We start from the raw sequence: 23665 nt of genomic DNA on the forward strand, positions 1-23665 counted from the left end.
GACATTGTCCTTTGTTAGGGAACAGTGGGAAAATGACAGATTAAATGAATTGTTCATGTGTTAAAGGAGCTTTGGTTTGAATAGGTTTATAATAACATCCCTTTGTATATGTCTCAGTGGTTAGGTAATGTTTCTTCTGACATTTGTTCTAAAGAATATCAAATCCCAAATTTCCATTTACTTAGATCTTCATTTTGAAATAAGCATAAAATTACTGTCAGTATTTATTTGGTTATAGCCTCTTTAAGTCCAATATTATTAGGAGGTAGCCTTTTAATATGCTGCTTTCTAGAACTGTATTCAATCACATGATGACAACAACCAAATAATTGAGGGTAGACTTAGAAGACATCAGCCAAACCACCTGGCTCTGCATCTCACTCATTTTAAGGACGATGTGAGAAAATTAATTACTTTAATCAAGCACCTTGGCTTCTTGCTCACAAATTACTGGGTGGGTGTACATGTAAATGCAGTAATTTCCTGAGTGAGTGGCAGATGGTTAGACAAGGCATGGGCTCAGGAAAAAACTGTTGTTCAGAAATGCAAGTAGCATAGTGGAACAAAACAGTTTTAACTAGCCAGATAAGTCACAGGAAAAACAATAGCCTAACAATGACCTATAGAAAGGCAGTCTTTAAAAAAGGCAGTCTGTAATTACACTGATGGAAGAACAAATAAGACACATTCAGCAAAGTCATGGGCAAAGTTTGCTCCTCATCCATAGAGTTGGCACCTCCTTTTAGTTCTCTAAGATCATAAACTTTGTGATCATTCATGAACACCTTCCTTCCTCTACCCTTTCTAACTCCTGTTGATAATAGCCTATTCTCCTGAATCTTAATCACCAGTGGAACTGTCTCCACGCTGACTGTCCAATGAGAGATACTCCCTCTATCATGAAAATGAGTGTGAAGTCATCTGCTGGGGGCAGGGGCGGGGGACAAGACATGGAAATCCTTTTTCTCTGGTTTCCATGATAGTGTTGACCACTGGTAAGATTCCCCTGTTAAGCAATTCAAAGCAACTTCAATCTCATCTTAGTCATCCCTTTGCCTTAAAGAGCTCTGTTTGGGGTTGAATTGCATCTCCTGAACATATATGTTTAAGTACTAACCCCTGGGACCTGAGAATGCGACCGTACCTAGAATAGTCACTGCAGATGTGATTAATGAAGACGAGGTCATACTTGAGCAGGGGGCAGGGGGTCTTCATCTACTAAGGCTTGTGTCATTATAAAAATAGAAGAGACACAGAGAGGAGAGCATCATGGGAAGACGATGCACAGAGAGAAGACACTGATGACCTGATGACCAAGCCAGAGACTGGAATTGTGTAGTTGTGAGCCAAGGAGCACGATGACTTGTCTGTGACACCCAGAAGCTAAAGAGAGAGAACACAACTCTCCTGACATCTTGATTTCAGACTTCTAATTTCTAGAACTGTGCAAAAATAATCTCTCCTTTAAGTTTCTAATCCTTTGTTACAACAGCCTTAGAACACTAATACCACTTCACTTAATTTTCTCTAATTGGGTGCTTTTCCATGTATCTGAGTCTGTGTCTTAAACCCAACTTAAACTCTCAGTTACATTGCAACTTCCCTAAGAGCAAATCCCATGGATTCTCTCTCCTTAAGTTTTTCCTCATCTCAAATCCCTTTTCACCATGCCACTCACCTTGGTATCATGTTGAATACAGGGGTTCAACAGATTTTGTTTTCCTACTGAATCTCATATTACAAATGCAGTAAAGAGAAATGAGGATAAGGTAGAATTATAGAAAAATGCTCATATTCTGAGGGTTTAGGTCATCTTTCCTCACTGTATGTTTATAAAATAGGTGATATGGAAAGCTGTACCCCTTTTCTACCTTTATTCATTATGAAAATATACATAGAATGCTGTAGGGACTTACATTTCAGCTGAGGATATGATACAGAGAAATGCTTAGACACAGTTCAAGATGGACAAGATAACTACCAAAAGCATATATTTAAACCTACCATAGAGCCACCATAATTAAACTGGGATACTGATTTCAAAATTAAAAGACATACCCATGGGAGAAATATAAAGTTTCAAAGATATATAATAGAAATATAAGATAAAGTTTGCAGTTCAATTCAAAACAGAAAGGGAGATTTATGCATTTCCTGATGATGGGAAAACTGCTTTACTATTTAAGAATTATGAAAGCTAGATTCTTACCTAATTCCATATCAGAGGGATTAAATCTGCATATTTCACACTAAAAATAATAATGCCCAGAACTGACAAGAATGAAATGGAAACAGACCCTTTCTTACTCTGTTGGTGCAAGAAAACAGCAGGAAGACCTTCAGGTCTTGCACTACCAGGAGCAATCTGGGAATGAGTGCAAAGAATTCATCCTTTTCCTCCAGTTGTTACATCCTTGGAGCTGTTAACTTTAGCGAGTATTCTAATAGCAGGAGAGCAGTGTCACTCCAGCCACACATCAAAGGCTTCAGCGTGCAAATGAGTCACCTGGAGACCTTGTTAAGACTGCAGATCCTGACTCAGGAGCCCTGCCTGAGACTCTGCATGTTTGTCTAGCTCCCAGGTAACTCCTATGCATCTGGTCTGGGCAGAGGCCACAGCTTTATCAGCAATGCATTTTATATTACCACCAAAAATACCCTGCATAGGCCTCAGTTACATCTTCAGACACATACATATGAAGTCTAAATAGCTAGTGAAGTACATTTATGTCTCAACCCTTTCCCTCTTTCTTCCTCCTACATGAAACTCTGATCATTAGTTTACAGCAAAAATAGTTCCACTAAAACAATGTCTCCTGGGCTTTAGAGCTCAATTATTTCTCTGCCCTGGGAAAGCTTCCACTTGCAACTGCCCTAAAAACATTCTTAAAGCTGACTTCCATCATTGAATTAAACTCTAATGTCTGAGAGAAGAGAAAGGTAGAAAAGCTCAATTGGGGCCATTCTGGCAAATATAACAGCTCTTCCATGTACTGACCCTTTTGGAATGAGCTAAATCCACTCTCATTCCTGGGGAGAGATTGCACGTTAAGGCGCACTTGATCAGCCCTGACTGCTCTGCACTCTGAACAGCAAAGCTTCAGAGAACACTTCCTCTGACCATCTCCAAATTTGAACTTGACAAGGATGTAGTTCAGATATAAGGCAACAGAGAAAAAGCAAGAGTTACTTTTGAATACAATACCTTTCATACTAGAGAAATGAAAGGCTCTATTTTATACCTAGACACCAGAGAGTAACAACCCTCATAGAGGCTCACTCAGGCTGTCATTAGAGGTGTCGAGTGTCAGGGCAGGCAGTTGGCAAAAGGAAGAGCCTGCAGAAATTTCTGGGGAAGGCCAAAATAATTTAACAAATACCTCTGGTGATTCAGACCTATGCTCCATCCACTGGCACCCACAGTGCTTGCCTGTGGGTCCCGAGTAACTCTCCTGAAGCATGAAGATGGAAGGAAAATTGCATTTTGTGATAAAAGAACATCTGAACTTCTGCCTCCCTTTTTTGGATTTAAAATTGTTTGACAGGTATAATATGGTGATAGAACTTTCTCACAAACAAAAAGGCATATTGTTTACCATCCTGAATCTTTTGCTGGCCTTTGAACACAATCTCTAGACTAATAGAACTTCCCAATTAAAGAGCTGTCTCAGTATGGAATTACTTCAGCAAAAGATTCTTCTTTCTACACAAACCTAAAAATCTATGCCACAATCGTGACTGGCAATTTGATGGATGAGGTTCTGATGTTAAAATACATTTGATGTCTTTTTCCTAGTGTGCTTTATAAAATATTTTCACTTAAATACACCATACTTGTTAGACCAGCTATATGGGGCTCTCTCTATTGAAGAGGGCCAAAGGCAACTTGAACTTCAAGGATGCATTAGGAAAGTGAAATAAAGCAGTGTATTCCCCTGAATATAAACTATAGATATGATCCTGCAATCCCGCTCCTGGACATATATCCAGAGAAAAACATAAATTGAAAAGTAACATGCTCCCCAATGTTCATAGTGGCAGTATTTATAATAGTCAAGACATGGAAACATGGAAGCAACCTAAATGTTCATCAACAGATAAATGGATAGAGATGATGTGGTGTGTGTGTGTGTGTGTGTGTGTGTGTATATATATATATATATATAATGGAATATTAGTCATAAAAAATGAAATATCACCATTTGCAGCAACACTTATGAACCTGGAGATTATCATACTAAGTGAAGTAAGCCAGACAGAAAAAGACAAATATCATATGATATCACTTATATGTGAAATCTAAAAAATGGTATGTAAGAATTATTTACAAAACTGAAATAGACCACGGATATGGAAAACAAACTTATGGTTATCAAAGGAGAAAGAAAGGGGAAAGGATAAATTAGGAGTTTGGGATATACAGATACACAATGCTGCTGCTGCTGCTGCTGCTAAGTCACTTCAGTCGTGTCCCACTCGGTGCGATCCCAGAGACAGCAGCCCACCAGGCTCCCCCGTCCCTGGGATTCTCCAGGCAAGAACACTGGAGTGGGTTGCCATTTCCTTCTTCAATGCGTGAAACTGAAGTCGCTCAGTCGTGTCTGACTCTTAGCGACCCCATGGACTGCAGCCGACCAGGCTTCTGCGTCCATTGGATTTTCCAGGCAAGAGTACTGGAGTGGGGTGCCATTGCCTTCTCCACAGATACACACTGCTATATATTAAATAGATAAACAAGGACCTACTGGATGGCATGTATGTATAACTGAATCACCTTGCTATACACCTGAAACTAATACAATTTGTAAATTGCCTATATTTCAATAAAAAGAAAATAAAATATAGATAAGCACAATCTTTTTTTATATCAAACATGAAACGGAATTTCTTTTAGTTTTTTTTTTCTCTAATAAATATTTCAGAACATTTTGGAATAGGTTTCATTTTTAGTTTAGATCTAATTGTCACTTTTATGAGTTGTATGCTAAGATGTAATGATATCGCTTAGGGATGACTTTATAAAGCCTTTCCTTCCATTTCCATGATCAATGCACCTAACTACTAGAGGCAGAAAGTAGAGTTGATGAGCAAGTCCTTCAGTACTTAGTTCATCATATAGGGAAATGAATCTTCATGAAGGACGTTCAAGAATGTAGGCAAAAGCACAACTGTCTCAGCCGCTACTTCAACTATCTGGTTCCTCTGAGTCCTCTGATGTTAAACGGGGCAAGATCATTTAGATTAGACTTTCCAGAGTCAACCCATGTGCCTAAAATCACTTACCTTTTAATAGCCTAGAGCAAAGTATGTTTAAATCCCAGTATCAGTTCAGTTCAGTCTCTCAGTCGTGTCCGACTCTTTGCGACCCCATGAACCGCAGCACACCAGGCCTCCCTGTCCATCACCAACTCCCGGAGTTTACTCAAACTCATGTCCATTGAGTCGGTGATGCTGTCCAAAAATCTCATCCTCTGTCGATCCCTTCTCCTCCCGTCTAAATCTTTTCCACGATAAGGGTCTTTTCAAATGAGTCAGCTCTTCGCATGAGGTGGCCCAAGTATTGGAGTTTCAGCTTCAAAATCAGTCCTTCCAATGAACAACCAGGACTGATCTCCTTTAGAATGGACTGGTTGGATCTCCTTGCAGTCCAAAGGACTCTCAAGAATCTTCTCCAACACCACAGTTCAAAAACGTCAATTCTTCAGTGCTCAGCTTTCTTGATAGTCCAACTTTCATCCATACGTGACTACTGGAAAAACCACAGACTTGACTAGATGGACCTATGTTGGCAAACTAATGTCTCTGCTTTTTAATGTGCTGTCTAGGTTGGTCATAACTTTCCTTCCAAGGAGAAAGTGTCTTTTAATTTCATGGCTGCAATCACCATCTGCAGTGATCTTGGAGCCCAAAAATATAAAGTCAGCCACTGTTTCCACTGTTTCCCCATCTATTTGCCATGAAGTGATGGGACCAGATGCCATGATCTTTGTTTTCTGAATGTTGAGCTTTAAGCCAACTTTTCCACTCTCCTCTTTCACTTTCATCAAGAGGCTCTTTAGTTCTTCTTCACTTTCTGCCATAAGCTGGTGTCATCTGCATACCTAAGGCTATTGATATTTCTCCTGGCAATCTTGATTCCAGCTTGTGCTTCCTCCAGCCCAGCGTTTCTCATGATGTACTCTTCATATAAGTTAAATAAGCAGGGTGACAATATACAGCCTTGATGTACTCCTTTTCCTATTTGGAACCAGTCTGTTGTTCCATGTCCAGGTCTAGCTGTTGCTTCCTGACCTGAATACAGATTCTCAAGAGGCAGGTTAGGTGGTCTGATATTCCCATCTCTTTCAGAATTTTCCACAATTTATGGTGATCCACACAGTCAAAGGCTTTGGCATACTCAATAAAGCAGAAATAGATGTTTTTCTGGAACTCTCTTGCTTTTCTGATGATACAGCAAATGTTGGTAATCTGACCTCTGGTTCCTCTGCCTTTTCCAAAACAAGCTTGAACATCTGGAAGTTCATGATTCACGTATTGTTGAAGCTTGGCTTGGAGAATTTTTAGCATTACTTTGCTACTGTGTGAGATGAGTGCAATGATACGGTAGTTTGAGCATTCTTTGACATTGCATTTCTTAGGGATTGGAATGAAAACTGACCTTTTCCAGTCCTGTGGCCACTGCTGAGTTTTCCAAATTTGCTGGCATATTGAGTGCAGCACTTTCACAGCATCATCTTTTAGGATTTGAAATAGCTCAACTGGAATTCCATCACATCCACTAGCTTTGTTCATAGTGGTGCTTCCTAAGGCCCACTTGACTTCACATTCCAGGATGGATGTCTGGCTCTAGGTGAGTGATCACACCATCATGATTATCTGGGTCATGGAGATCTTTTTGTACAGTTCTTCTGTGTATTCTTGTCACCTCTTCTTACTATCTTGTGCTTCTGTTAGGTCCCTACCATTTCTGTCCTTTATTGAGCCCATCTTTGCATGAAATGTTCCCTTGGTATCTCTAATTTTCTTGAAGAGATCTCTAGTCTTTCCCATTCTACTGTTTTCCTCTATTTCTTTGCACTGATCACTGAGGAATGCTTTCTTATCTCTCTTTGCTATTCTTTGGAACTCTGCATTCAAATGGGTATATCTTTCCTTTTCTCCTTTGCGTTTGGCTACATGCTTCAGATATATAGCCTTGCTCTTGCTGTGTACAATGCCTGCTGATACTTTAAAATCAATTCACTTCACTTCTGTGTTTTTAATTCTAATATGATGAGGCATAGTTGATTATATAAAAATGACTAGCTTGTGCTCAAAATAATTTAAAATGTTCTCATTTTAAAATTTACAATTCAGTGTTGAGAAACAATAATATGAGTATGCTGTTGATGAGTTATTCTTCTACCATCTATTTGTATTCAAAAAGCAGTAAAAGAATTTTATAATCATTATAAAGCAAAAGTTAACGTCAAGTTTTCTTAAATAAAGTGCCATCATTCTCTCACTATGGCATTGGAAATAAGCCCAAGTATGAAAAAGAGAAGTAAATGAAGCTTTATCGATGTTTTTAAAGAATAATTTTAATAAAGTTAAAAACATCATCCCCATGCAAAAATATAGTGAGCATATGTCAAAGGTTACATAGTATATTAATGAAGGAAACAGCGGAATGGTAAAGTTAGCTCAAAGGAGGATAGTAGCAGGCAGAAAATAAATAATATTGAAATAAGTTGAATATAAAATATATATAACCTATATAGAAATAGGTTAATGATCTACAGAACAATAATAAAATGACCTCTGTGATTCTCTATTAGAATTCATGTGTGTGTGTGTATATATATATATATATATATATATATATATATACATACATACATACATACATACATACACACACTGCACGAAGACATGGGTTTGATCCCTGGATCAGGAAGATCCCCTGGAGGAGGGCATGGCAACCCACTTGAGTATTCTTGCCTGGAGGATCCCATGGACAGAGGAGCCTGGTGTGGTATTGTCCATAGTGTCACAAAGAGTTGGACACAACTGAAGTGCCTTAGCACACACACACTGCACAGAAGTTCACTTATATTTATCACTCTTTTCAAATTCACATGTAATTTATTAGAGTCTGTGCCCTGCTGCTGCTGCTGCTGCTGCTAAGTCACTTCAGTCATGTCCGACTCTGTGCGACCTCACAGATAGACAGCAGCCCACCAGGTTCCCCCGTCCCTGGGATTCTCCCGGCAAGAACACTGGAGTGGGTTGCCATTTCCTTCTCCAGAGTCTGTGCTCTAATCATAGTAAACAGTTTATTAAACTTACTTTCCCATTTGAAATGTCACATTTTCCTCAGAATGTCCTGCCATGACACTGAAAGGGCATACAGAAATACTTTAGCCTAATTTCTAAGATTTAAACTACTGTTCTTAAAAATAGGAAATATTCATTGGCCATAACCGAATCAAATTTCTGTATCTTCAGCATCTAAGACAGTTACTGGTATAGAGTGGGCATTTGATAAGCACTGTTTTTTAGTGAGTTGTTCAGTTGCCATGTTGTATTCAGCTTTTTGCCACCTTATGGTCTGAAGCACACAAGCCTTCCCTGTCCTTCAGTGTCTCCTGGAATTTGCTCAAACTCATGTCCATTGAATTGGTGATCCCATCCAACCATCTCATCATCTGCCACCCCCTTTACTCCTTGCCCTCAATATTTCCCATCATTAGGGTCTTTTCCAATCAGTCAACTCTTCACATCAAGTAGCCAAAGTACTGGAGCTTCAGCATCAGTACTTCCAATGAGTATTAAGGGTTGATTCCTTTAGAATTAACTGGTATGATCTCCTTGCTGTCCAAGGGACTCCCAAGAGTCTTCTCCAACACCACTGTTCAAAAGCATCAATTCTTTGGCAATCAGCCTTCCTTACAGTCCAACTCTCACATCCATACGTGACTACTGGAAAAACTATAGTTTTTGGAAAAACTGTATAGTTTTGACTATACAGACATATGTCAGCAAAGTCATGCCTCTGCTTTATTATTTTAATCTTTTTTTTCTTCATATATATGTATATGAAGTATAGTTGACTTACAATGTCTCAGGTACATAGCAAGGTAATTCAGTTATACATATATTATTTTTGAAATTATTTTCCATTATAGGTTATTATAAGATATTGACTAGAGTTCCCTGTGCTATACAGTAAGCCTTTGTTGCTTGTTAATTTTTTTTAATTTAGAAATCTAGCATTCTACTAATACTAAGTCAAACAAATGGAATCGAAGTGCAATAATTATTTTAGTTAGGCAAAAATCCATAAATTTTCTAAAAAATATATATATTATATATAATATTTACATATATGTATGCAAAAACTTTTCTACTATGCTTGATAAAGGCTTGGGAAAGAACATCAAAAGAAAAAGATGGATAAGCTGGGAAACATAAACTAAATTAAATGGGAGCCCAGAATATGAAATAGTCAAGTAAAAGATCATCATACAGTCCAGATGTTTTTAAATATGGCTACTCATTAGAAACATATCTGGAGCTCTGGAGAAAACAACAATGATGAGTGGATAAGAAAGCTGTGGAAAATATACACAATGGAATATTACTCAGCCATTAAAGAGAATACATTTGAATCAGTTGTAATGAGGTGGATGAAACTGGAGCCGATTATACAGAGTGAAGTAAGCCAGAAAGAAAAACACCAATACAGTATACTAACGGAGAAGGCAATGGCACCCCACTCCAGTACTCTTGCCTGGAAAATCCCACGGACGGAGGAGCCTGGAAGGCTGCAGTCCATGGGGTCGCTAAGAGTAGGACACGACTGAGCGACTTCACTTTCACCTTTCACTTTCATGCATTGGAGAAGGAAATAGCAACCCACTCCAGTGTTCTTGCCTGGAGAATCCCAGGGACGGGGCAGCCTGGCGGGCTGCCGTCTATGGGGTCACACAGAGTTGGACACGACTGAAGTGACTTAGCAGCAGCAGCAGCAGCAGCAGCAACGCATATATATGGAATTTAGAAAGATGGTAACGATAACCCTGTATGCGAGACAACAAAGAGACACAGATGTATTGAGCAGTCTTTTGGACTCTGTGGGAGAGGGCGAGGATGATTTGGGAGAATAGCATTGAAACATGTAAAATATCACATGTGAAACGAATCACCAGTCCAGGTTTGATGCATGATACAAAGTACACGGGGCTGGTGCACTGGGATGACCCAGAGGGAAGGGATGGGGAGGGAGGTGGGAAGGGGGTTCAGGATGGGGAACATGCGTACACTCATGGTGGATTCAAGTCAGTGTATGGCAAAACCAATATAATATTGTAAATTAAAATAATTAATTTTTGAAAAAGAAAACAACAACAACAACAATACCTGGGCATTGGTATTTTTCAAAAAAAATGTCAAGATAATGCTATATGCATCTGGATTTTAAAAACTGATTACGCTTTTTTCTGTTAAATGGTAGTTTTGGTGATATTGAGTAATACTCTGTCTAGGTTTGTCATTGCTTTTCTTCCAAGGCACAAGCGTCTTTTAATTTCATCGCTGCAGTCAATATCTACAGTGATTTTGGAGCCCAAGAAAATAAAATCTGTCCCCGTTTCCATTTTCTCCCATCTATTTGTCATGCAGTGATCAGATGGAATGACATGACCTTAGTTTTTTGAATGTTGAATTTTAAGCCAGCTTTTTCACTCTCCTTTTTAACCCTCATCAAGAGGCTCTTTAGTTTCTCTTCACTTTATGCAATTAGGGTAATATCATCTGTATGTCTGAGGTTGTTGATATTTCTCCCAGGAATCTTGATTCCAGCTTGTGATTTCATTCAGCCCAAGATTTTGTGTGATGTACTTTACATAGAAATGGAATAACTAGGGTGACAATATGTGGCCCCAACGTACTCCTTTCTCAAGGAATTTTTAACCATTCTGTTATTCCATGTCTAGTTCTAACTGTGGCTTCTTGACCTGCACACAGGTTTCTTAGGAGACAGGTAAGGTGGTCTGGTATTCCCATCTCTTTCAGAATTTTCCACAGTTTGTTGTGATCCACACAGTCAAATTATTTAGAGTAGTCAATGAAGCAGAAATAGATGTTTTTTTCTGAAATTCCCTTGCTTTTTCTATGATCCAGCATATGTTGGAAATTTGATCTCTGGTTCCTCAGTCTTTTCTAAATCCAGCTTGTACATCTGGAATTTCTCAGTTTATGTACTGGAAGCCTAGCTGGAAGGATTTTGAGCATAACCTTACCAGCATGTGAAATGAGCACAACTATACAGTACTTGAACATTCTTTAGCACTGATTTTCTTTGGAATTGGAATGAAAACTGATATTTTCCAGTCCTGTGACCACTGCTGAGTTTTCCAAATTTGCTGGCAGATGGAGTGCAACACTTTAACAGCATCATCTTTTAGGATTTGAAATAGCTCAACTGGGATTCCATCATCTCCAATAGCTTTGTTTATAGTAATGCTTCCTAAGGCCCACCTGAGTTCACATTCCAAGATGCCTGGCTATAGGTGAGTGACTATACCATTGTGGGTATCTGGGTCATTAATATCTTTTTTCTGTAGTTCTTCTCTATATTCTTGCCACCTCTTCTTAATCACTTCTGCTTCTCTTAGGTTCTTATAATTTCTGTCCTTTAGTGTGCCCATTTTTGCATGAAACATTCCCTTGGTATTTCCAGTTTTCTTGAAGAGATCTCTAGTTCCTCCCATTCAATTGTTTTCCTCTATTTCTTTGCATTGTTCACTAAGAATACTTTCTTACCTTTCCTGCTATTCTCTGGAGCTCTGCATTCAGTTTGATATATCTTTCCCTTTCTCCTTTGCCTTTATCTTCTCTTCTTCTCTCAGCTATTCATAAGGTCCCATTTTTAGTGAAAATCTACTAATTCTTACAGAAGTGAAGGGGGCCTCCTTACTAGCATTAAATTGTACAGAAGAACACTTGAATATTAGTGTACTCCTTCCTTACCAAATACCATTTTTAATTTATACAGACTGCTTCACTCACCTAGTTCTTATTTTGTGGATATTCTCATATGACTCAATATTGTGTAAGTAGAAAATATTTGGGGCTACTTTGGGGCTATTTTCACCTCAGCACAATTAGCCTAATCACTCTTATTTACAATATGAAAATAAGAGTGTGCCAAACAGAGAGGTCATATAGTCAAAACTATGGTGTTTCCAGTAGTCATATATGGATATGACAGTTGGACTGTTAAAAAAGCTGAGCCCCAAAGAATTGATGCTTTTTTACTGTGGTATTGGAGAAGACTCTTGAGAGTCCCTTGGACCTCAAGAAGATCAAAGCAGTCAATCCTAAAGGAAATCAGTCCTGAATATTAATTGGAAGGACTGATGCTGAAGCTGAAGCTTCAATACTTTGGCCAACTGATGTGAAGAGCCAACTCATTGGAAAAGACCCTGATGCTGGGAATGATTGAAGGCAGGAGGAGAAGGGGGTGACAGAGAATGTGATGGTTGGATGGCATCACCAACTCAATGGACATGAGTTTGAGAGAACTCTGGGAGATGGTAGAGGACAGGGAAGCTTGGTGTGCTGCAGTCCATGGGATAGCAAAGAGTCAGACACAACTTATGAACTGAGCAATACAACAAACAGAAATCATACCCTGAGGGCTTATATAAATATATCTGGAGGATCTTTTTCCCAGGTACTTTCTGAGAGTGGCAGTCTCTGATTAAATCCCTTTAATTTCCCCTTTAGACTTGGCTTGACTGTTTGCATTTTGGTTAGGCTAGAGAGCTCAATTTTATGCACAAGCACTAGTTAAAAGTTATTGTTTAAATGCTTCATTAAAATCAGTAACAAGACAAACTATATAGGAATGTACAACATTCACATGTAGAAATCTTTAAATGCACAATATGAACAATGAAAAAAATAGGAATATATACTATTTTCTTGGAGAAGACACAACATTATAAAGGTGTTAACTATATAAAAATTAATCCTTAGATTTAATTCCATTTTCATAACACCACATGACTTTTTTTTTTCTGATCCAAACAAGATAATACTAAAATTCATTTAGAAAAATAAGAAGCAAGACTTGCCAGGAAACTTCTGAAAAAAAAGTCTTGTTATAAGAAATGACTGTCCTGCTATGAACTTTCCCCTTAGGACTGCTTTTACAGTGTCCCACAGGTTTTGGGTTGTTGTGTTTTCATTTTCATTCGTTTCTATGCAAATTTTGATTTCTTTTTTGATTTCATCTGTGATTTGTTGGTCCCCAAACCTGTGGGACACGGTAAAAGCAGTCCTAAGGGGAAAGTTCATAGCAATACAGGCATACCTCAATAAACAAGAAAAAAGTCAAATAAATAACCTAACTCTACACCTAAAGCAACTAGAAAAGGAAGAAATGAAGAACTCCAGGGTTAGTAGAAGGAAAGAAATCTTAAAAATTAGAGCAGAAATAAATGCAAAAGAAACAAAAGAGACCATAGCAAAAATCAACAAAGCCAAAAGCTGCTTCTTTGAAAGGATAAATAAAATTGACAAACCATTAGCCAGATTCATCAAGAAACAAAGGGAGAAAAATCAAATCAATAAAATTAGAAATGAAAATGGAGAGATCACAACAGACAACACAGAAATACAAAGGATCATAAGAGACTACTATCAACAATTATATGCCAATAAAATGGACAACGTGGAAGAAATGGACAAATTCTTAGAAAAGTACAACTTTCCAAAACTGGACCAGGAAGAAATAGAAAATCTTAACAGACCCATCACAAGCATGGAAATTGAAACTGTAATAAAAAATCTTCCAGCAAACAAAAGCCCAGGTCCAGACGGCTTCACAGCTGAATTCTACCAAAAATTTAGAGAAGAGCTAACACCTATCCTGCTCAAACTCTTCCAGAAAATTGCCGAGGAAGGTAAACTTCCAAACTCATTCTATGAGGCCACCATCACCCTAATACCAAAACCTGACAAAGATCCCACAAAAAAAGAAAACTACAGGCCAATATCACTGATGAACTTAGATGCAAAAATCCTTAACAAAATTCTAGCAATCAGAATCCAACAACACATTAAAAAGATCATACACCATGACCAAGTGGGCTTTATCCCAGGGATGCAAGGATTCTTCAATATCTGGAAATCAATCAATGTAATATACCACATTAACAAATTAAAAAATAAAAACCATATGATTATCTCAATAGATGCAGAGAAAGCCTTTGACAAAATTCAACATCCATTTATGATAAAAACCCTCCAGAAAGCAGGAATAGAAGGAACATACCTCAACATAATAAAAGCTATATATGACAAACCCACAGCAAACATTATCCTCAATGGTGAAAACTGAAAGCATTTCCTCTAAAGTCAGGAACAAGACAAGGGTGCCCACTTTCACCATTACTATTCAACATAGTTCTGGAAGTTTTGGCCACAGCAATCAGAGCAGAAAAAGAAATAAAAGGAATCCAAATTGGAAAAGAAGAAGTAAAACTCTATTTGCAGATGACATGATCCTCTACATAGAAAACCCTAAAGACTCCACCAGAAAATTACTAGAAATGATCAATGATTATAGTAAAGTTGCAGGATATAAAATCAACACACAGAAATCCCTTGCATTCCTATACACTAATAATGAGAAAACAGAAAGAGAAATTAAGGAAATAATTCCATTCACCATTGCAATGGAAAGAATAAAATACTTAGGAATATATCTACCTAAAGAAACTAAATACCTATATGTAGAAAACTATAAAACACTGGTGAAAGAAATCAAAGAGGACACTAATAGATGGAGAAATATACCATGTTCATGGATTGGAAGAATCAATATAATGAAAATGAGTATACTACCCAAAGCAATTTATAGATTCAATGCAATCCCTATCAAGCTACCAACGGTATTCTTCACAGAGCTAGAACAAATAATTTCACAATTTGTATGGAAATACAAAAAACCTCGAATAGCCAAAGCTATCTTGAGAAAGAAGAATGGAACTGGAGGAATCAACCTACCTGACTTCAGGCTCTACTACAAAGCCACAGTCATCAAGACAGTATGGTACTGGCACAAAGACAGAAATATAGCCCAATGGAACAAAATAGAAAGCCCAGAGATAAATCCACGCACATATGGACACCTTATCTTTGACAAAGGAGGCAAGAATATACAATGGATTAAAGACAATCTCTTTAACAAGTGGTGCTGGGAAATCTGGTCAACCACTTGTAAAAGAATGAAACTAGAACACCTTCTAACACCATACACAAAAATAAACTCAAAATGGATTAAAGATCTAAACATAAGACCAGAAACTATAAAACTCCTAGAGGAGAACATAGGCAAAACACTCTCCGACATACATCACAGCAGGATCCTCTATGACCCACCTTCCAGAATATTGGAAATAAAAGCAAAAATAAACAAATGGGACCTAATTAAACTTAAAAAGCTTCTGCACAACAAAGGAAACTATTAGCCAGGTGAAAAGGCAGCCTTCAGAATGGGGGAAAATAATAGCAAATGAAGCAACTGACAGACAACTAATCTCAAAAATATACAAGCAACTTCTACAACTCAACTCCAGAAAAATAAACGACCCAATCAAAAAATGGGCCAAAGAACTAAATAGACATTTCTCCAAAGAAGACATACATATGGCTAACAAACACATGAAAAGATGCTCAACATCACTCATTATCAGAGAAATGCAAAGCAACACCAGTATGAGGTACCATTTCACGCCGGTCAGAATGGCTGCGATCCAAAAGTCTACAAGCAATAAATGCTGGAGAGGATGTGGAGAAAAGGGAACCCTCTTACACTGTTGGTGGGAATGCAAACTAGTACAGCCATTCTGGAGAACAGTGTGGAGATTCCTTAAAAAACTGGAAATAGAACTGCCTTATGATCCAGCAATCCCACTGCTGGGCATACACACTGAAGAAAACAGAATTGAAAGAGATAAGTGTACCCCAGTGTTCATCACAGCACTGTTTATAATAGCCAGGACCTGGAAGCAACTTAGATGTCCATCAGCAGATGAATGGATAAGCAAGCTGTGGTACATATACACAATGGAGTATTACTCAGCCATTAAAAAGAATACATTTGAATCAGTTCTAATGAGGTGGATGAAACTGGAGCCTATTATACAGAGTGAAGTAAGCCAGAAAGAAAAACTCCAATACAGTATACTAACGCATATATATGGAATTTAGAAAGATGGTAACAATAACCCTGTGTACGAGACAGCAAAAGAGAAACTGATATATAAAACAGTCTTATGGACTCTGTGGGAGAGGGAGAGGGTGCGGAGATTTGGGAGAATGGCATTGAAGCATGTATAATATCATGTATGAAACGAGTCGCCAGTCCAGGTTTGATGCACGATACTGGATGCTTGGGGCTGGTGCACTGGGACTACCCAGAGGGATGGTATGGGGAGGGAGGAGGGTGGAGGGTTCAGGATGGGGAACACATGTATACCTGTGGCGGATTCATTTCGATATTTGGCAAAACTAACACAATATTGTAAAGTTTAAAAATAAAAATAAAATTAAAAAAAAATGACTGTCCTTTGCAGATATTAAAATATTTTATAATGCATAAGTCATAGCAAGAATGACAATGGCCATGACTAGAAAAACTGGTCAATGTAATAAGAAATACAAACCCATTTAAGCCCACAGTTAAGATTCAGAGAACATTGCAAATCTGTAGCAAAATAATGAATTTATTGAAGAAATAGAAAAACGTTCTGAAAAGTTAGAATAGACCAACATCTCCTATCTTATATACCAAAGTATCGGACTTTAAATATAAAAATAATCCATATATGTAATAGCTGAAATGCGAATTTTTTTCTGCAGTCTTAGAGTAAGTAAAGTATAATCCTAAATGTAATTCAAAAAACCACTGACAAATTTGATACCATAACAAGCCATACATTTCTGTTTAGTGGGGAATTTCATATACATATAGTTCTCTCAGAAGGCACAAAGTTTTTCTGGAAGAATTGACAATAAACCGATAGTGAGTGGCTGCAGGACACTCAATGGCTTGGCAGGGAGACTTTTTTCCATATATCCATTTATTCTTTTAATGCATATCACTTATTATTTAAAAAGAGTGTAGCATAAGGGAAAATGCACATCTAACTCTGTAAGAGCATGGAATGATCACACCTTTAATCTACAGTGTAATGAAGACAACCCAGGTCTCAAAAAAAAAAAAAAAAAAAAGCTTTCTTTTGGCTTGCTGCTCTGTATCACCTTCTTTCAAGTCACTCTTTGGTATCTTTACATACAATTACAAAGGTCTCCACATCTTTAAAGATATATTATAGCCCTATGATAATCTGTACAACCAGACAAAGAAGGGAAGGAGAATATTCCTACATGTGGGCATTCCCCTAAGTATAACATCTGCCATGAGGAGTTCATGGCACTTACAGGCATGTGGATTGTGGGGAAGGGAGTGGTGGGAGACAAAACTAGATAGGTGGGTCAGGACAAACAGGGCCCTGAAATATGTATCAAGGGTGTTGAATTTCATCCTGGGGGCGGTAAAGAGCTACTGAAATGGAGACAGTGTAGGCATCCAATTTGCATTTTAGAAAAGTAAATCAGGCTGCAGTGGAGAAACTGATTGTGTGGAGTGCGAAGAGGAGGTAGCAATATCAGAGGGAGTAAGAGACTGATGGAAGATAGACTGGACTCTCTCCCATCCTACAATAGGTTTATTGTTGTTCAGTTACTAAGTGGTGTCATACTTTGTGACCCCATGGACTGCAGCATGCTAGGCTCCTCTGTCTTTCACCATCTCCCAAAGTTGGCTCAAATTCATGTCCATTGAGTCAGTGATGCTATCCAACCATCTCATCCTCTGCTGCCCCCTTCTCCCTTTGCCTTGCCTTCAGTCTATCCCAGCATCAGGGTCTTTTTCCAATGAATCGGCTCTTCACGTCAGGTGGCCACAGTATTGGAGCTTAAACGTCAGTACTTCCAATGAATATTCAGGACTGATTTCCTTTAGGATTGACTGGTTTGTTGCTGTCCAAGGTACTCTCAAGGGTTTTCTCTAGCACCACAATTTGAAAGCAGCAATTCTTCAGCACTCAACCTTCTTTATGGTCCAACTCTCACATCTGTATATGACTACTGGAAAAACCATAGCTTTGACTATATGGATCTTTGTCAGCAAAGTGACATGTCTGCTTTTTGATATGCCATCTAGATTTGTCATCGCTTTCCTTCCAAGGAGCAAGTGTCTTTTAATTTTGTGGCTGCAGTTACCATCCCCAGTGATTTTGGGACCCAGAAAAATAAAATCTGTCACCGCTTCCATTTTTTTTCCATTCTGTTTGCCATGAAGCAATGGGACTGGTTATACACTCTATTTAATTAACATCTTGAAATGTTGTTTCTTTCTTTCCCTGCCATCACAGTTAACCAGAGCTAACTTATTTACTGCACATTAATTATGCAGCAGGCACTCTTCTAACAGTTTCATGCACTTCATTTATACCTTGCAATAACTTTACAGCATAGACAACATTCCTTTCCTCATCCAATGAGGACAGTGAAAATCTGTCACTGAAGGTTCACAAACATGCCCAGGTTCACACAGGAACTGGTAAGATGAATGTGACTATAACACATGGATCCAGAAACACTCCACTCCACTCAGCTGCTTCAGTTCCCCAGGGGCTAGGATTTCTGTGATGACAACTTGAAGACCTTCCCTTTCTCCTGTGTCTTCCAGTTTCAACTTGACCAGCCAGTCTCTTTCCAAAGGTATCTGGATAAAGCATTGCTTACATCACCTCACCTTTCTGCTCTGTGTTGTAGAAAGCAATGCTGCTAATCACTGAAGTTTTCCTCAGTTTTTTGGGATCTTTCCTATGTCTGTATCTTTGCATATGGTGGAATTCTTAGTCTTTGAGGCACACTTAAATTCAACCTCTCCTCTAAGACCCCCATTTTCATGTCATGAAAATCAGACTGTTAGTCTAAAATCCATGCTCACCTCACGCCAGTGACTGCATTCAGTATTAAACACTCCAGCATATGATTATAGGCTAGCTTGATTTTGTGAACATTAGTCCTATCTCTAATTTCTTTGTATTTACTGCAGCCCAGACATGAAGTGGGAAGTCAGTACACACACAGGTAATGGAAATGTTCTCATTCAAGGGCTACTGCTAGATTGATCTTTCCCAACTGACATTTCATTCCATGAAAACAACTCTATTAAAAAATTAGTTAAATATTTAAACAAATTATTCAGAAACTTTCACATGCTAATAATAAAGTGGGAGATGAATTAAATTGTATGTGATTTTGCCACAAAGCTCCCTTGCCTTTTCTTTTTTTTCTTTTTTTTTTTTTTAAAAGCAAGGATGTTTATTTATGTATCAAATTTCAGCAATAAACCTGAGGACTAATCTCTGCTTTTTGTGTGTGTGTGTGTGTGTGTGTAATTAAATGTAAGTAGGTTATTTATCTTTCAGATTTTTCTTTTTTTTTTTTTTTCACATGTTTCAATGCCATTCTCCCAAATCTTCCCACCCTCTCCCTCTCCCACAGAGTCCATAAGCCTGTTCTATACATCAGTGTCTCTTTTGCTGTCTCGTATACAGGGTGTTACCATCTTTCTAAATTCCATATATATGCGTTAGTATACTGTATTGGTGTTTTTCCTTCTGGCTTACTTCACTCTGTATAATAGGCTCCAGTTTCATCCACCTCATTGGAACTGATTCAAACGTATTCTTTTTAATGGCTGAGTAATACTCCATTGTGTATATGTACCACAGCTTTCTTATCCATTCATCTGCTGATGGACATCTAGGTTGCTTCCATGTCCTGGCTATTATAAACAGTGCTGCAATGAACATTGGGGTACACGTGTCTCTTTCCCTTCTGGTTTCCTCAGTGTGGATGCCCAGAAGTGGGATTGCTGGATCATAAGGCAGTTCTATTTCCAGTTTTTTAAGGAATCTCCACACTGTTCTCCATAGTGGCTGTACTAGTTTGCATTCCCACCAACAGTGTAAGAGGGTTCCCTTTTCTCCACACCCTCTCCAGCATTTATTATTTGTAGACTTTTGGATCGCAGCCATTCTGACTGGTGTGAAATGGTATCTCATAGTGGTTTTGATTTGCATTTCTCTGATAATGAGTGATGTTGAGCATCTTTTCATGTGTTTGTTAGCCATCTGTATCCCTTGCCTTTTCAAAAGCACAGTATATCAATGGCAATAAAGATGAATGACATTTATTGCACATGGACTGTATTTCTGATACTGTGTTAAGTTGATGCCTTTCATCATCTCATTTAGTACTCTTTGTATCTCTTGGAATACTCTTAGGAAGATAGCTTGGAAAAAGCTCATCTAGATATATTCGTGAAGACACTCAGGTGATGATTTCTATTTGCATACTCTTTCTGTCCAAGTAAGTAGAACACAGAGAATCATTAACGCCCCACCCAAATTTGAAAGTGGGAAATGGCAACCCACTCCAGTATTCCTACCTGGAGAATTTCATGGACAGAGGAGCCTGGTGGGCTACAGTCTATGGAGTCACAAAGAGTTGGATAGGACTCAAGTGACTTAGCATGCATGCATGCAAACTTGAAAGCAAAGTATATTTTTAAATAAACTGCAGTATTGGGAATTCTTAGCTTAGAAAGTCTTTCTTTCTTCCATATATATAATGCTACATAAATCCTTTACAGAGCTTTGGATATGATCACAAAGACTCTTAAATCTAACCAAGACCAAGGGTTCTTCCATTTTTTTAACCCTCTTGATCCTCTGGGATCTCAAAGCCTTGTAAAGGGGCACAGAGGTTTTCTTCTGGCTTTAGCTAAGTTGTCTACCTTTCACCGACAGAAAAAAACTATTCGGTATAATAGGTTGATCTGTTTGTCTTAGATGAAAGATAATATGGTCTTCATTTCATCCAGAAAAATAAGAGGAATCAGGTAGCTGGGATAATAAAAAGGAAAAGATAATTTTAATGTCTTGCTAATTCAATAATTTGTCATATTCTTTTTTGAATTTTCTTAAGCCCAGAAAGACTAGGATATGGAGCTCTCTAAACTTGTAATATTTTTTCTCTTTCCATGGGCTACAAGATCCACAATTTTCAATAAGACCTGTTTATAAGTATTGCTGCTGCTGCTGCTGCTAAGTCGCTTCAGTCGTGTCCAACTCTGTGCGACCCCAGAGACGGCAGCCCACTAGGCTCCCCCATCCCTGGGATTCTCCAGGCAAGAACACTGGAGTGGCTTGCCATTTCCTTCTCCAATGCATGAAAGTGAAAAGTGAAAGTGAAGTCACTCAGGTTGTCTACTTGAAAGTTATACAGTCATGTCTGACTCCTAGCGACCCCATGGACTGCAGTCTACCAGGCTCCTCCGTCCATGGGATTTTCCAGGCAAGAGTACTGGAGTAGGGTGCCATTGCCTTCTCCGGTTTATAAGTATTAGGGATATATATATATATATACACACATACATACACACACACACACACCTGTAAAAATAGAAAGCCAAAAGTTCTAAAAGCATTTAGAAATAGAGCATCTATTGATAACTAGGATTATAAAAATATTACATTTAAAAGGACTTGTGATAATCATCTAATTCAATTTCTTTGTGAATAAATTAATGACATGGTGAGCTAGCAGATGCGATAGGTGTGTCTTGTTATCCTTGTAGTTTATCCAATGCCCTTTTAATAACAGTCTGCCTTGTCAGTACTTTAATGATAAAGAAATTATTTTAAAATATACATTAATTACCAAAAATGTCATAAGTACAACCTACCACATTTGAAATACCAAGCTCTCTGACAGTGACTGTCACTGACATAGAGTGAAAAAGACAGTAAGAATGGATAAGATGATCTCAGACACAGGAGAATAATCTTTCCCCAAGAAGACATTCAGATTTTCTTTGATTTTTATCTTGATGAAAAATTTATGTTTTCACTATCACAGCACTAATATAACTGTGATCTATGGGTTTCACAATGTATAAATCTGGTTTCATGCACTTTTGAGACTTCTATCATAATCCAACCAATATATTTATTCCCTCTTCTGGGTCAGTATGTTGAGATGCTGTAAAAGTTCTATCATTCAAAACAACCCTATTCTTGCCCTCCTGGGAGAGAGATGTTTTTGAGAATTTGTGATGTGCAACTTTGATAAAAAGTAGTATTAGACTTCCTACTTCCTTTCTTCTTTTGCCTGTTTTTTTCTTGTTTGTTTGTTTTAGTTGGTATAATTCAGTAGTAATTTCCTACAACTCATTTAAAATCGGTAATAGCTATCAATTCTATTAAGTGGAGTACAAAATATATTTAACAAGGAATTCAAAATGTTTTTGTAGAAAAATGTTTAAAAGCTTCAGGATGACTATTACCAATTATCAAGTTGAGAGTTGGGGCAGTCAGTACATAAGAAGTGCCAACCAGCCAGATCTTCACATGCTTAACTGGGAATAAGGCAACTGGTACATAAAACAGACAGAGCTGGTTCCTTGTGAAACTCACAATCTCTGTGCAGACCAACAGCATGCTAAGCGCTCCCTGAGCTCTCTACCTTGGTTTTTCCAGGTTTTACAACATATTTGCGCTTACAACTCCCATCCTTTCCTGCCAGGTCCTTTTTTTCGCGAATAAGGACATGTCTATACTCTGAAGGCTCTAGGCTGAGAATACAACCCAGTCTGTTTGCTTGACTTCCAGACCCGTCATGCATGGGCCCTGTCGATCTTTCTACACCGTGTCTCTGCTTTCCATCACCTGATGCAGAGTATTGTCACCTGACACACTCAACATCGCATGAATGAATAAATGACTTTACTTCAAGCTCTCTTGCCTTTCCTCCTCATTTAGGCTTTCTGAAAATGGGAAGGTACTACCCATCCTATTCAGGAGACTATTTATATATAGCCTGAACAGTTTATACGGCCACTAGGTTGGGTTTCAGGGGGAAAAATGTGGAAATATACATTTGGAGGATTTCTTATATTTAAAAATTGAGATACTCAGGTTTCCTTTACTGTGGGGAGAAACCTCTTTAGAACAGAACAGTGAGGGTTTTTAAATTGTTGTTTATTTTTCTTTTTCTAGAAACAAATCTAAAACCATAAAGTTTGATTGTTTTCATTAAAATTTCCTAAGACTTTATTCATTCAGATTTGCCTGACTTAATTAGTTTGACCTGCTTATCTTATTTTTAACTTTGAGGCTTGGTAGCAATAAGAAAAAGCAAACACCTTGAGGAAATAGTATATACCATGCAGTAAATACTGAAAATTTTACTTTGCATACACTATCCTATCTCAGGACAATTATTTTCCCAACATCTTTTGCATTTTTTCAAATCAAACTCCTCACTCTTTTGTTACTGAATTCTGGGGAAAAAAGTGCCAGACATTAATATCTTAGCCTGAACTACCAAGACCACGTTTTACTGAGGTTTCTTATTAAAAGTGGCATTTTCATTAAAATCCCCTTCTCTGCTGTGAAAAGGCATGATGATGTATTATCTATTTTGAACAAATGTGCTGCAGAAAGTGCCTAGGAGGCAATAACACAGTTTA

The 23665-nt window shown here is 38.0% G+C and overlaps 1 protein-coding gene across 2 annotated transcripts in view; it reads right to left on the reverse strand.

Moving 5' to 3' along the window:
- Window positions 1–23665, reverse strand: part of NKAIN2 (sodium/potassium transporting ATPase interacting 2) — a 1168326-nt gene that overhangs the window by 357245 nt on the left and 787416 nt on the right. The window lies entirely within an intron of this gene.

The sequence above is a fragment of the Bos javanicus genome, chromosome 9, assembly GCF_032452875.1.
Source record: "Bos javanicus breed banteng chromosome 9, ARS-OSU_banteng_1.0, whole genome shotgun sequence".
Taxonomy (NCBI): Eukaryota; Metazoa; Chordata; class Mammalia; order Artiodactyla; family Bovidae; genus Bos; species Bos javanicus.